At 39.4% G+C, this 16,716-nt stretch overlaps 1 protein-coding gene across 1 annotated transcript in view; it reads right to left on the bottom strand.

Annotated features, from left to right (window-relative positions):
- Positions 1–14,692: 14,692 nt before the first annotated feature.
- CSNK2A2 (casein kinase 2 alpha 2) overlaps positions 14,693–16,716 on the bottom strand; it is a 36,505-nt gene continuing 34,481 nt past the window's right edge. Inside the window, exon 12 of the mRNA XM_058279922.2 lies at positions 14,693–15,140. The gene's annotated coding sequence lies outside the window, so the exon portion shown is untranslated. The remainder of the gene's footprint in view (positions 15,141–16,716) is intronic.

Genomic DNA, 16,716 nt, shown 5'->3' with positions numbered 1-16,716 from the left:
TGTTTGTTGACGCATATATACGTCTGGTAGTCTAGTTGGTTTATAGTATTGTTCAAGTATTCTGTTTTCTTAGTGATCATCTGCCTAGATGTTGTATCCATTATTGAAAGTGGTGTATTGTAGTCTCCCTACTATTAATGTAAAAAATTAATGTAGAGAGAGTTCCTGGAAGATGGAGAATTTCTTTCCCAGAAAAATAGCTGGAGAACAGGCAGAAACTGTCTAGAACATTGTTCTAGGGCTTAAGACACCAGGGGAAGGCTAGACACCCCCAGAAGAGAGAGGGGCAAAGGAAAGGAGTCTTGGCTGCCTGGAAACATCCTCTGAGTAAAGCTGCAGCAGCAACTGCTGCTGCTCAACCCTCCATACCATTGAAACAAACAGCACTGGGTCCTCCAGCCCCTGGCAGGCGGTTATGGATTGAGGAGGTTGCCAGGGTTCTCTTCCCCAAGAAAGCAAAGAGGGAGGGACACAGCTTATGGCAAATTCTGATTTTGACCAGCAAACTTGGTCTGCTGCATTGGAGGGGGTAGCACATTTCCACGCTGGGTGAGGCCCTGACATTGTTTGCCCCGAAAGCTGGCAGGGAGCTAAAGATAATTTGCCTTCTCAAACACCCTCCCTACTACCCTGGGCTGGTTGCTGAGGATGCAGAGGAAGGGAGGGTGCAGCCCACCAGGGGAGGAGAATAGCTTCTGCAAAAGTTTGTGAGGTTTTGCCAGCCCTGAGGACATTGTTTCTGTACTGCCTGCCTGGGCAGAGTTACAGTGAATGCACTTCCCCCTAGCATCTTGGGCCTGAGCTGAGAAGTCTGCCAGGGTGTTATCTCCTGGTAGAAGAGGAAAGTCATGCGAGGAAGTGAAAAATAGTAAGAAATAAATAAAAGAAGCAGTCTAGTCTCTTACTGCCTCCCTTTCCAAGACTCTTGGGAACTGGCCTGCACCCCACTACTGAGTCAGTAGCCCTGGTTTGAACAATTAAATAGGAGCAATCCTAAATATCTAGGACAAACTGAACCAAGAATCAAAGTGGTAGCACAGAGCTACTTAACAGTAAATCTCTTGGCAAGAGAGAGAAACTGAACATCAGAGTAAAATCAGCATCATAATCAGATGCCTAGACATCAGCAAATAATTATAAGCCATACTAATAAAAAGGAAGATATGACCCAGGCAAAGGAATAAATCAAAACTCCAGCTGAGACACAGGAGTTGAAACAACTAATCGATGATGTTCATACAAATCCCCTAAATCAAAACTTGGAGTTGAAAGGCAACATATCTAACGAAATAAAAGACTTTGAGAAGACACTGGGCAAACAAAAAGAAAAATTTGAAACTTTAAATAGAAAAATAACAGAGCTTATGGGAATGAAAGAGTGAAAAAGTGAGATTAAAAAGACAATAAAGGTGTACAACAGCAGATTTGAAATCATGAAAGAATCAGTGACATAGAGGACAGAACACCTGAACTTGAAGAGAAAAGAACAGAGAAAGAAAATACTGGAAAGAATTGAGCAGGGGCTCAGGGAGGTGAATGACAGCATGTAGTGAGCCAATATACGTGTCATGGAGTTCCAGGAGAAATGAAGGGGAAAAGGGCAGAAGGAGTATTTGAGGAAATACTGGCTAAAAATTTCCCAACTGTCATGAAAGACATGAATATACATGTTCAGGAAGCACAGTGTACTCCAATTAGAATAAATCCAAATAGACCTACCCCAATATTCAGAATGCCAAAGATAAAGAGAAAATTCTGCAAACAGCAAGGGAAAACTGCAACATCACGTACAAAGGACATCCAGTAAGATTTAGTATGGATTTTGCTTCAGGAACCATGGAGTTGAAAAGGCAATGGTATGATATAATTCAGGTACTAGAAAGAGAAAAACTGCCAGCCAAGAATTCTTTATCTGGAAAAACTGTCCTTCAAACATGATGGTCAATTTAAAACATCCACAGATAAAAATAAACTAAGAAAGCTTGTAAATAAGAATCCAGCTCTGTAGGAAACACTACAGGTAGTTATGCAGTCAGAAAAGACAAGACAAGAGAGAGAGGCTTGGAGGAAAGTGTAGAAGTGAAGACTATCAGAAAGGGTAACCAAAAGGGTAAAAAAACTGACAAAAATAAGATATGACATATGAAAACCAAATAATAAAATGGATGATGTAAGTAATGCCCTTACAGTAATAACACTGAATGCTAATGGATTAAATTCTTCAATCAAAAGAATGGTAAGAAAATGAGCCATTCATATGCTGTCTGCAGGAAACTCACCTTAGATCCAAGGATGCAAATAGACTGAAAGTGAAAGGTTGAAAAAAGATATTTCATGCAAACAACAACCAAAAGAGAGCAGGGGTAGCTATACTGGTGTCTGACAAAACAGACTTTAAATGTAATAAGTGATAAGAGATGCAGAAAGTCATTACATGTTAATAAAAGGGACAGTCTACCAGGAAGGAGTAACAGTCATAAATATGTATGCACTTAAGCAGGGTGCCTCAAAAATACACGAGGCAAACTCTAGCAAAACTGAAAGGAGAAATAGATGTCTCTACAATAATAGTTGGAGACTCAAACATGCCACTCACATCAATAGATAGAACAATTAGACAGTAAATCAGCAAGAAAACAGAGAACTTGAACAATATGATGAATTAGCTGGACCTGACAGACATATACAAAACACTGGCATCCCCAGTCAGTAGGTTAAACATTCTTCTCAAGTACTCATGGATTTTTCTCAAGGATAGACCACATGCTAAGTTACAAAGCAGCTCTCAATAAATTGAAAAAGATTGAAATTATACAAAGCACCATCTCTGATCATAATGGAATGAAGCTGGAAATCAGTATTAGGCAGGAGAGAGGAAAATTCCTAACTATATGGAGGTTAAACAACACACTTCTAAGTAATCAGTGGGTCAAAGAAAAAATTGAAAGAGAAATTAGTAGTTAGCTTGAGATGAATGAAAATGAGAACACAACTTATCAAAACTTGTGGGATACATCAAAGGCAGTGCTGATAGGGAAGTTTATAACCCTAAACGCCTATATTTAAAAGGAAGAAAGAACTAAAATCAAAGACCTTATTGAATACCTGGAGAAACTAGAAAAAGAACAGCATCCAATCCAAAGCAAACAAAAGAAAGAAATAACAAAGATTAGAGCAGAAATAAATAAAATTGAAAACAGACAATAGAGAAAACGAACAAAACCAAAAGCTGGTTCTTTAAGAAGATCAATAGAATTGACAAACCTTTAGCTAGACTAACAGAACAAAAAGAGAAGATGCAAATAAATACAATCAGAAGTAAAGAGGGGGAAGTTACAACTGACCACCCAGAAATTAAAAGGATCATAAGAGGATATTATGAGAAACTGTATGCCAATAATCTAGACAACCTAGATGAAATAGACAAATTCTTAGAAATACACAAACAACCTACAATGACACTACAAGAAATACAGGAACTCAACAAACTAATCACATTTAAAGAGATTGAATCAGTCATCAAAAACCTTCCAATAAGAAAAATCCAGGACCTGAGGGCTTCACAGGTGAATTCTACCAAACATTTTGAGAAGAATTAATACCAATCCTGTTTAAATGCTTAAAAAAAAAAAAAAAAAAGAAAGAAAGAAAAGAAAAGGAGGGAAAATTGCCCCATAATTCTATGAAGTCAACATCACCCTAATATGAAGGTCAAATAAAGACACTACAATAAAAGAAAATTACAGACTACTCTCTCTAATGAACATAGATGCAAAAATTCTTAACAAAATTCTTGCCAATTAAATCCAACAGCATATTAAAAGAATTAATTATACACCATTGATCAAGTAGGTTTTATTTCTGGTATGCAAGGAAAGTTCAACATAAGAAAATCAATTAACATAATGTATTACATTAACAAATTGAAGGGGAAAAACCACATGATCATCTCAATTGATGTAGAAAAGGCATTTGATAAAATCCAGCATCTTTTCTTGATAAAAAATTCTTCAAAAAATAGATATAGAAGGAAAGTTTTTCAACATAATAAAGGGCATATATGAAAATCCCACAGCCAACATTGTACACAATTGGGAGAGGTTGAAAGCTTTCCTTCTAAGATTGGAACAAGACAAGGATGCCCATTGTCATCACTGTTATTCATCATTTTGCTAGAAGTTCTAGCTAGAGCAAATAGGCATGAAAAAGAAATAAAAGGCATCCAAATTGGAAACGGAAGTAAAACTCTGTTTGTTGATGACATGATAGAAAATTCAGAAATGTCTATGACAAAGCTACTTGAGCTAATAAATGAGTTCAGCAAAGTGGCAGGATTTGATCAAAATGCAAAAATCAGTCGTGTTTCTATATTCTAGAAATGAGCAAGATGAGAGGAAATCAAGAAAAAAATCCATTTACAATAGCAACAAAAGACTCAAATATACAGGATTAATTTAACTAGGAATATAAAGGATCTATATTCAGAAATATCAAAAACATTGCTAAAAGAAATCACAGAAGACCTAAATAAATGAAAGGATAGTCCATGTTCATGGACTATAAGACTAAACATTGAGAAGATGTCAGTTCTACTCAAACTGATTTAAAGATTCAACACAATTCCAGTCAAAATTCCAACAGCCTAGAAATAGAAAAAGTCAATTACCAAATTTATTTGGAAAGGTCCTGAATAGCCAAAGACATCCTAAAGAAAAGAAGAGTTAAGTTGGAGGATGCATGCTTCCTGACCTTGAAGTGTATTAGAAAACTACAGTGGTCAAAACAGTGTGGTATTGGCATAGAGATAGACACATTGACCAATGGAATTGAACTGAGAGTTCATAAATAGACTCTTACCTCTATGGCCAACTGATTTTTGATAGGCCTACTAAGTCCACTTTTCTGGGACAGAACAGTTTCTTCAACAAATGATGCTGGGATAACTGGATATCCATAATCAAAAGAATGAAAGAGGACCCCTCTGTCACTCCCTATACAAGAATCAACTCAAAATGGATCAAAGACCTAAATATAAAAGCCAGGATCATAAAACTCCTAGAAGATAATGTAAGGAAATATCTATAAGACCTTGTAGTAAGTGGGGGTCAGAGCACAAGCAACAAAAGGAAAAAATAGATAAATGGGACCTCCTCAAAATTAAACAGTTCTGTACCTCAAAGGACTTTGTAAAGAAGGTAAAAAGGCAGCCTACTCAGTGGGTGAAAATATTTGGAAATCAGACATTTTCAAGGATCTACTATCCATGATACGTAAAGAGATCCTACAACTCAAATGACCTTATTAAAAAATGGGCAAAAGACCTGAATAGACATTTTTCTGAAGAAGAAATACAAATGGTGGAAACAACATGAAAAATTGTCCAATATCAGTATGCAAATCAAGGTTACAATGAGATATCATTTCACACTTACTATAATGGCCACTATTTAAAAAACAGAAAGCTACAAGTGTTGGAGAGGATGTGGAGAGGGACACTTATTCACTGGTGGGAATGTAGCCACTGTGGAAGACTATTTGGCAGTTCCCGAGGAAGGTAGATATGGATGTGCCACATGACCCAGCAATACCACTATTAGGTATATACCCAGAAGATCTGAGAGCAGGTACATAGACATCTGCACATCGATGTTCATAGTGGTATTATTCACAATTGCCAAAAGATGGTAACAGCCCAGGTGTCTATCAACTGTTGAATGGATAAACAAACGGTGGTATATACACATGATGGAATATTATTCAGCTGTAAGAAGAAATGAAGTCACGAAGCATATGATAATGTGGATGAACCTGGAAGACATTATGTTGAGTGAAGCAAGCCAGGCATGAAAGAACAAATATTTTATGGCTGCTATTATGAATTGAATATAATAAGCAAACCCATGGAGTTAATAGTTAGAATATGAGTCACTAGAGAATAATAGAATGTGGTTAGAGAAGGAAGGCTGAGGTTTAATCTGTGCAGAATTGGTAAAAAGTTGTTAGTAAATGTCTGGAAATGAATAGAAATGGTGTAAGCATATCATAGGATTTGTAATTAGTACTCTAACATATGGATATGATAGTGGTTTGCTCTTTTCTTTTTTTGGAGTAATGAAAATGCCCTAATATTTATTAAAGTGATAAATGCACAACTCTGTGATTATACCATATGATATTGATTGTACACTTTACATAAATTGTATGGTTTTTGGACAAAGAAATTAATAGTGGGTGAAAATACACTAAATGTAAGATACGGACAATAATTAATAGTAATACTTTGACAATGCTTTTTTCATAATTTGTAACAAATGTTTCACAATCATGCAAGGTATTGGTGGTGGGATAATATATGGGAGCCCTGTATGATATTTGTTTTGTAAGTTCAAAACTTTTACTATACACTTATTGTTTATGCATATTTATGTATGAATAATATACTTCAATAAATTTTTAAATGAAAAAATATTAATGTAAAACCAACTATCTCCCCCCTCTTCAAATCTGACATTATATGCTTCATATATTTTGGGGCTTCTATGTTAGGTGCACATATAATTGTTATATGTTCTTGGTAAATTGACCCTTTTATCAATATATGGTGTCCTCTGTCCCTTGTAATGATTTTGGCCTTAAGGAATATTTTAACTGATATTAGTAATAGCCACCTCAGCTCTCTTTTGGTTATTATTTCCACCCTTTCACTTTCAACCTTCTTGTGCCTTTAAATTTAAGATGAGTCTCTTGTAAACAGCATACCTTTGGGTCAGATTTTTTTAACCCATTCTACCAATGTCTGCATTTCGACTAGAGTGTTAATTCATTTACATTTAAAGTCACTACTGAAAATGCAGGGCTCTGTTCTAATATTTTGCCATTTTGTTTTTGTAAGTCTTATACATTTTTTGTCCCTCTATTCTTTCATTACGTCTACTTTTGTATTTAGTTGATCTTTTATAGAGAACCATTTTGAGTCCTTTCTCATTTCATTTTGGGTATATTTTTTTCACGTATTTCCTTTGTAGTTAAAATAAGCCTTAAATTTAACATCCCAAATTTATAACAATCAATCTCTCTCTTTTCTTTCTCATTGTCTGCTTGTTGTCTATTTGTTTCTTCTTTAAGAGGCACCAGGAACCAAACCTGGGACCTCCTATGTGGGAGGTGGGCTCCTAACAGCTTGAGCCACCTCTGCTCCCCTATAACAATTGCTTTTAATTTGATGCCATTTTAACTTCAATAACAAATAAAACTATTCCTACACCTCCATCCTCCTACCTTTATGCTGTATTTGTCAAAATTACATTTTTGCTCATCATATTCCAAAACCATAGATTTATCACTACCTTTTATGCATTTGCATTTTAGAACTTTTGTAAGTAGTAAGAAGTTACAAATTCAAAATACAATAGTACTAGTGTTTATAATTACCCATGTAGTTACCAATAACCTCTTTTAAAATGCTGCTTCATTCTACTGTCTAGTGTCATTTCCTTTCAACCTGAATTCCCTTTAGCATTCCTTATAAGGTAGGACTAGTAGTAATGAACTCCCTCTGTTTTTGCTTATCTTGGAATACCTTGGTCTTTCCCTCATTTTCAAAAGATAGTTTTGCTGGATATAAAATTCTTGGCTGGCAATTATTTTCTATCAGCACTTTGAATATGTCATCCTACTGCCACCTTGCCTCCCTGGTTTCTGATGAGAAATCAGCCCTTAATCTTATTGAGGATCCCTTGTACATGATGTATCACTTCTCTCTGGCAGCTTTCAGGATTTAGTCTTTGGCATTTGGAAGTTTGATTTTAATGTGTCTGGGCGTGTATCTCATAAAATTAATCCTGGTTGGGGTTTGTTGGGCTTCTGAATATGTATAGTCATGTTTTTCATTAAATTTGGGAAGTTTTTATGACATTATTTCTTCTTCCCCTTTCTCTATTTCCCCTTCTAGGACTCCCATAATGCTTATATTGGTATGCTTTCATGGTATCCCACTTATCTCTCAGGCTCTGTTCTTTTTTTTTTTCTTCCATTCTTTTTCCTTTCTGCTCCTCAGTCTGAGAACTTTCAATTTTCTTACTTGCAAGCTCCTTGATTCTTTCTTCTGCCACCTCCACTCTTCTGATGAACCCCTCTAGGGGATTTTTTAATCCAGTTATTGTGGTCTTCAACTCCAGTATTTCTGTTTTATAATTTCTATCTCTTTAAAGAAATTCTCATTTTGTTCATATATTGTTTTCCTGATATCCTTTAGTTTTTAATCTGTGTTTTCCTTTAGGTCTTTGAACATATTTAAGAACATTTTTTTAAAAAGGGTTTGAGGGAAGTGGACTTGGCCTAGTGGATAGGGCGTCCATCTACCACATGGGAGGTCCATGGTTCAAACCCTGGGCCTCCTTGACCCATGTGGAGCTGGCCCAGGCAAAGTGCCGATACACCCAAGGAGTGCCATGCCATGCAGGGGTGCCTCCTGCATAGGGGAGCCCCACATGCAAGGAGTGCACCCCATAAGGAGAACTGCCCAGTGCGAAAGAAAGTGCAGCCTGCCCAGGAATGGTGCTGCACACACTGAGAGTTGACGCAGCAAGATGACACAACAAAAAGAAACACAGATTCCCATGCCGCTGACAACAGAAGAGGACAAAAAGAAGCACACATAGCAAATGGACACAGAGATCAGACAACTGGGGCGCGGGTGGGAAGGGGAGAGAAATAAATAAAATAAATCTTAAAAAATAAATAAATAAAAAGGATTTGAATAAAATCTCAATTATGACAGAAAAAGTACATTGAAGACACACAACAGCAGATATGAAGATAACTTATGACCTATAGTTAACAGTAATATTGCAATATTTTTGCAGCAATGGCAAACAAGTTATTATAACAATGTAAAGGGTCAACAATAGGGGGACATAAGAGGATATGGGGTTTTTCCTCTTGGAGTTATGAAAATGTTCTAAAATTGACTGAGGTGATGATAGCACAACTCTGGTAAAACTGAGAGCCACTGAGTGCACACTTCGGATGGATTGTACAAGGCATAGAACAGTACAATACACTGAACTCCATGGTGGATGATGGACTCTGGCTAACAGTACAAATATGTGAATGTTATCACATGAACTATAATAAAAACACAATGCTAGTACATGGTGTTAATAATAGGTAGGTTTGTAGGAAAAAATACACAAAATAAAAACTATGAGCTATAGTTAGCAGTAATATTTTGATGATGTTCTTTCATTGTAACAAAAATTCCATAGCAATGCAAAGTGTTGGTGGTGGGTGGCATATAGGAATCCTGTATGTTATGTATGATTGTTTTGTAAACTTACAACTTCTCTAATAAAAATAAATACATTAAAAAAGACTTCTCTGTTATATTTATATTCAAATTCTTGTCATCTTCATTGATAGTTTCTGATGTTTTGTTCTTTTAGCTGGACCATTATTTCCTGTTTGCCTTGTAATCTTTTGTTGTATACTGTATATTTTAATATTTTAATGTGTTAACTCTGGAATTTAGTCCCTTAAGTATCTGTCTCAAGTTTTTACCCAGTTAGTGACATAACAGATTTCCTTGAATGCCAGGAACTAACAAAAACAAACAAATGCCAAAAACAGCTTTCATGATCTTTGCAGATTGGCTCTGTATTGGTTGGTGTTCTTCAGAACTTAACTCTCCTTCCAATGAACCTGAATAGCCCAAGGGAAAAGCTTTTTTTGAGCATGTCTTGCCCTGGGTCTGTGCTCCTGACTTTAGGAATTCCCCCATTTACAGGGATCTGAATGCCCCCTCTTCTTCCTATGAAATAGTCTTCCCTGTCGTGTGCACGCTATTGAATATCTTAAAGCTGGTAATCCTTTGTCCCAGGGTGCTGTGATTTGATTGTTTCTTACAATGCAGAAGCAGCTCTCTTCAAGCTACTTCTGCACGCAGGGCAACTTCTGGGACAGAGAGGCAGAGACAAGTGTCCTGGTACAGTCCTTCAGACTGCCACCAGCTAGGTTATCACAGACATACGTGCACACAGTATGCACATAGGGTTTCCTCTGCTCTCTCTGGAGCGGTATCAGCGAACTGCACTGAGGTCACAGGCCAGCTCCTCACACCCAACCAGGGACCGTGGACAGGGGTCTCTAAGGGCACCACAAGGTCTCCCTACCAATTAAAAGTTGCCTTTTTCTTGATTTGGTACCGACCCAGTTACTGCAAACCTTTAACAACAGGAATTTATTGTTCTCACTGTTTTGATGGCTAGTAGTTAGTTCTATAGACTGTTTCTGAATTTCTTCTTTTTATAAGGTTTCTAGTCATACAGATTAAGGCCCATCCTGATTCAGTTTGGCCATATCTTAACTAATGATAACATCTTTAAAAGGTCCTATTTACAAATCCCTACTGGTCACCTGGTGGTAGGGTAAATGTCAAAACACAGAGATGATGGAAAGTAAATCAAACCCATGACATCAATAATCCACATCAAGTTGAGGAATAAATTTATAGTTATTGTCATATTTTCATTATTTAAGATATTTGGAATATGAAAGAGAACCCAATGTTAGATGACCTGATACTCTGGGCTTAATCTGAAGTGCTTAAATGAAACTGAAATTAGATTTGTGATTTTAATTTTTTAGAAGTCTAAGAAAATTTAAGTTTTTAACAATGTTTAAAAGGTATTGATTTATTAAATCTACAAGTTTAGACTTAGATTTATAAATAGCTTTTGAACGCTTAGGAAGATTACATCAGATTTTAGGTCTTGCTTATTAGGTATTGGAATTGTTTGTGTGAATAAGACATTAAGTATGTGATTGAATTTGAAATGTCTAAGGAAACTCAATTAAGTGAGTAAGCCGTGTTAATGGTATAATTCCTCAAGTTGTTTTTTTTTTTTGAATAGGCATTTTCTTTATTGCCCCCTTAAGTTTCGAATTACTGGAACATCAATCAAAGATTAAGCAAAAGTAAGTGTATACTTATATACAAAACCAACTAGTTTGTACCGAAAAAATTGGCAAATTTATCTTAAAGACAGAAGACAAATTTATACTAAGATATACAACTTCAGTACCTAAGCTATTAATTAAAACACCAATAACTGTACACATCCCTTTCAGTGCACAAAAGCCCCAATCAGGTGTTAAAACTCAGTGGACAGTGTCCGTTCCTGTTAGTCCAAGCAAAGAAACTCACTTGGAGCGCCTGGCCTCTGAGGGTCCTGAGGGACTTGCCCACGCCATAAGGCCAAGTTTATTCCCCATTGCTCCCTGCCGATGAACAACGAAGCGAGGGGCTGGGCCTCGAGAATCGCCCCTTGGATGGTAAGAAAGATGGAAGAGGACCCCACATGCCTGGGTCACTCAGCTGGCCGACGTCGCTGCAGCTAAAGATTATTGGTTCTGACTAAATCAGTGGGGCACGTGAGGTTCCTGCTCTGTGCGTGAAATCCAAATGGGACCCTATCGGGCCTCTGCAACATTATTTTATTTTTAAATTTACATACAGTAAATTTTTGCGAACAATTTCTTTTTGGTACACAATTCTGCGTTTTGACAAAGCCGCTAAGTCATTTAACTTGCCATCACATTTAGGGCATAGAACAGTCCCATCACCCACCCCCCAAAAAACTCCTTCTTGCCACCCTTTTGTAGTCAAACCCTCCCTCCACCCTAACCCCTGGCAACTATGATCTGTTATCTATTCCTATAATTTTGCTTTTTCCGGAATGTCATATTATGGAATCATCTGTTTCTAGCCTTTTGAGTCTGGCTTCTTTTATTTAGCATAACGCATTTGAGACACACACTATTTTAATAATTTGTAGAATAGTATTCTGCAAAGGGCTTCTCATCCATTCTGCCAACCAGGCCATTCTGGCTAGGGCTATTTAAAAATATTTCTCCACTCTCAAGTATGCTTACTTTTGAAGGCCTCTCCAGAGCATTTCAAACATACTAAAATGCACCCATCTTTCATATTCAAGGTAACTTTTTCCCCGTCATTTTCTCAGAAAGGTTCTTTAGAATTTTCTTTTGAAATTATTTGGTTTTTTACTCTTCACTAATTATCATGAGAAGAATATTTCAAAAAGCAAACATTCAATTTGACAATTAATGAGGTTCACAGGTAGTGCATTTTAAAGTAATTTCATTAAATTTATTAATTCCTATTTTGCAATATTCTTATGTTAGAATCAACACTTTGTTTTCAGGGCTCACACATTTCTGTAGGCCCTTGGTAAGTTCATGTTGGCACCAGGCCTCCCGTGCTTGATGGAACCCTGCAAGAATCCCAGGAGCAGATAAAGTCATTGCAGCTTCAACCTATACCAGTGAGGGAAGGGAACACAGAGGATTGATTTCTTTAAACCATAACAATTCCCCTTCTGAAAAAATCATACAGTATGGTTAATTCTTTCAAAACATTTTATCCTGCAGACATACATGCTGTGCAGAAATGTCCAGGCAAATTTTGTACATTGCAGTAATAGATATAATATTAAAAGACTAGAAACCATCCAAAGTCCATCAGTAAGGGATTGCTTCAACTGCGGTACATCCACACCGTGGAATACCATGCAGCCACGGCAAAGGGGTGAGGTAGATCTAGACATGCCAACATAGTAAGATTTCCACATCTAAGTGAAAACACAAGTCTCAGCAAAGAGTGTACTGTCCAATTACATTTCTATAAAAATCAAAATCAAAATACAAAGATATGCATAGGAAACCAAACTAACAGTGGTTACCTCCAAGGTAGGGAGGTGATTTTGTCTGTGCATATATGTGGATAAGGATGCAGGGGAGGGAAGGGTGTCTTTTATTTTTCACTTTTCTGTAACACTTTGAATTTTTTTTTACAAGCACATATTATTTTGGAAATTAGGAAAATGTAATACATATTATTTTAAACAACCAAAACATAAACGACTGTTGGAAGAAGTGAACTGGTGTTTCTGAATTTCCACACGTCGTGGGTGAGCTTTAGACTGTTCTTAGGGTAGCAGGTTCCTTGTCCCCTTCTCTTAAGGTAAACAAAACAAAAAACTAAGCCAAAACTCCTCCTTCCCCTTTTTTCTACACCATTCTCCCACCGAACAGTTATCATCCACAAAAAACAAGATTATCTAATATACTTCACAGGTTTCTGGAAAACAAGACTTTCACGCTGAGAAGTTAAAGAAAGCCGTGGCTGAGAAGGGAAATGGGAGGACGAAGTTGGCGTTTAAATTCTCCAGGGCAGCCCACAAATTCCCAAGGCAATAAACCCTGCATCTGTTCTGACAAGCTTCTCCACGTATGTAAAGAGCCTCTGACACCCACAGATCAACACAGAGAGAACAGCTACCTGCTGTGTGCCTAAACACGCACTCAGGACGCACACATTGGACGGAATTTCAGGGCAACGAATCGCTAAGGGACGTGCTTACTGTAACAAGGTATTTCCAGAAATCTGGGAGACAATAGAAATTTGCAGAGCCTTGAGTCAGAAGGGGCTCCAAGAGACAGAGACAGAGTGAGAACCCTGGGAATGGAGCTGGAAAGTACCGAGTGCGCCTGTTTGGTGTCCTCTTGGCCTGCACGGTCCGCTGGCCCTGGGCCTGCAGGCCCTCCCTCACCGGGGCCTGAGGGGATGCACAGGCTCAAGCACCTACACCCGAGGAGCCACTTGGACATGACAGACACTGGTCCAAGGGACACTAGGACGCTGTGGCAGCACTGAAACGGGCCTCTTTGCTTTCCTGACAATCGCTTCAGAAACTGAGCGCCCACACCTTGGTCCAGTTTGTTCAGGACACAGCCGAGAGACGGAAAAAGAATGTCGTGCACCCCAAGGAACTTTTATGGAGAACTAACTGGTGCCCCAGGCCAGCTGGGTGTGCGGATCTGCCTGCCCTCCTGCTCTCTGTCGCAGTGGGAGGACGCAGGCCGGCGGTGGGACCTGCGGTGGGAGACAAGGCTGAGCCGCCATCAGCTGGTCACCGCGCTCACCCCTCCCTGGCATGGCCACCCAAGGCAGCTGGGGAAGGCTCGTTTGTAAAACAGGTTTTGTTTATTCATTTAGTAAATACAACTGGTGTTTCCATTGTACCCTTTCACGTTTCCTTCCAGTTCACAGGAGTTTGAAAATGTGATCCAAAGCAGCCCTCAGATCTAACACCCCTGACCCCACAGGGCTCGGGACAGCAGACTCCACTGTCCTCAAGATCAGATGCTTCTCCAGAAGGGTAGGGCGGTTTGGGGTGGAGACAGGATCGGAAGATTGAGTGAAATGTGGAGACACTACCAAAGGGAAAGCAAGGTGGAGGCACCTCCCTCAACTCCCTGGAGGCCACCCTGATCTTCCACCTCACCGTGGGTGGCTCACCCCACTTTGGAAGCTGGGGTCAGAGGAGCATGCTGGCTGATGGAAATGTGCGCAAGGCCAAGCCCAGCTTTCCTGGCTCACGAGTCTTCTTCCAGTACCTGGGGTTTGCCCCATTCCCAGGATTGGTTCACCACACGCCTCTTTCCAGTTCTCATCGCTGTAAGAGCATCCTCACGAGGAGCTCTCCTCTCTTCTCCGGGTCTTCCCCGGCCTTCCTTTGGCATGAGCCTGTCACCAGTGCCCTTCTAGTTGACGGAGTCCTCTGTGGCCACAGGTGTCTGTCAATGGCCCCTTTCATACTGAACACTCTCCATACATTTTTAAAAACCTTTTATTCAATAATATATACTTTTAAAATTTTTATATGTAACTGCCCATCATGCCATAAACTGTCCCCGCTCCCGTGCTTGGAGTCTGTGGTCCGCTAGTTAACGTGGTTTGCTGGAGAAACAGTCGGCCAGGGAACATCAGGGGTCCCAGGGGAGCAATAGTAACCAACAACCATTTTGCATACCCTTCACATTTCCCATGCTTTCTGGGTCAGGAGGAAGTCAACAGGAAGCCAAAGGCGTGTGAACCTTTTACATTCAGAAGTGAGGTTTGATATACGGTAGCGGGCCGCCCTTCGGTTGGTCTAGTTCGTGCTGGCGTAACCTGCCACCGTTTCGTGTCTGCTCACGGAACGTGATCTCTCTACACACGTTAAGACGTTTGATTTGGTGCTTGTTCTGCTTATGGAAAAGTGGGAGGAACCGCAACAGACCTGGGGAGAGATGGGAGGAGGGGAAAGACGGCATTAATCAATCTGGGAGCCAGGACCAGGCCTCCACTTCTGCAGCGCCCTTCTCTGGAGGAATGCTGGGAACTGTAGCAGGCTGTAAATCCCCATTCACGCTGGGAAAGCCTAGTGAGAACTCACTCTCTGAGGACTTCAGATTTCAACTAGTACCTCTTCTATCATCCTCCAGTCACTACAGTAGAGGCTGTCTTTAGCACGGCCTTCTGTGCGCATGAGGGAAAAGCTCTGGACACTCTACTCCTTCCCTCAGGTCTACAGTGCTGATTTAGACCAGCCAAAGTCTCTCGACCATTTTGTGAAGTCACGCTAGATCCCCTTAAGACCTGACTGCAGCTTTATTGTAGAAGTCTTGGAACTAAGAATCAGAAGACAACTTTTTTGTTTACACAGGGAAAGGGCTGAGTCTACTAAAAAACAAAGAGCAGGAAGTGAGCTCAAAAAGTTTTTAAACTCTCCCCTGGAAACAGCTGTTTGGCCTGGCCTGAAATCCTAGTTTCTCCATGTCCAGCAAAGAGAAATGGATGGTGAGATGCCAATGGAATTCTAGAAGCAATGTCTCATTGGACAGATGGTACTACAGCACTGAAAAATCTATGCACGCTTCTCCCTAGGAATTGGTCTCACCAAAAAACCACTTCATGAAACCTCTTTGGATTAAGGATTTCACTTGTTTAGCATTTGGGACAGGCTGTATGATGCATAAGGTTTAGAAATTCCTAACTTGCCTTTAAGCACATTAGCAACTGATTCCCAAGGGTCCAACTCCATGGGAAGCCAGTGAGAAAGCAGCACACTAGAGACCACCACCTTGCAAACAAAGCATGTGCTTGCCCACGCATGCTTGTGTTGCAGGGACTGGGAGTAAGCAGTGATCTTTGTAAATGCAGTATACCCTCCTCTGCCACAAAGGTTAAAGCCATGATGAAACAAGTTGACTCCAAGCAGGTGTCTGAGTGGTACAATTAGCAAGTAAGTACCAAGGAACTGAGCAATCCCCACCAAGACACCACTCTAGCCGCACCCCCAGCAGAAAGTCAGTGCTCACACCAACCACCATGCTCACACCTTTGCAGTTCAAGATTTATCCCTCCCCTCCCCCAAGAGTCAGGAAATACAAGTTTAGATCCTCATAGCAATGGCTTGCCTTCCACTTGAGAAGACTGGTTATTGTCAACATTTTTATTTAGGAAAACAGAATTTAACATGGCATTTTTCTTTCCTCTAATGGCAGCAGCACATAAATCATACATTGGTCATCCAGTGATACAGAGAGGTGGCCAACTGTGTCTGAAGTAGTCATTTGTTAAGGATCACAACCCAGGCAGCGTTGCTTTTCTGCAAAACAGTCTGCTCCATGGTTCTTGAAGATTTATCCAAGCTTTCCAGCTGGGTGCCATAATTTCTGTCCCAATATTTTAGTCACCATGTACAGCAAAAAGAGCCAGCAGGTGAAAAACTGTTAATTTATTGATTCAATGTTTTGTTTTGTCTTTTAATCCCCAATACATGCAGCTCAGGGTTAAGTAGCACATTTGTAGCA

Source organism: Dasypus novemcinctus, chromosome 18, assembly GCF_030445035.2.
Source record: "Dasypus novemcinctus isolate mDasNov1 chromosome 18, mDasNov1.1.hap2, whole genome shotgun sequence".
Taxonomy (NCBI): domain Eukaryota; kingdom Metazoa; phylum Chordata; class Mammalia; order Cingulata; family Dasypodidae; genus Dasypus; species Dasypus novemcinctus.
This window is presented reverse-complemented; position numbering and strand designations above follow the sequence as displayed.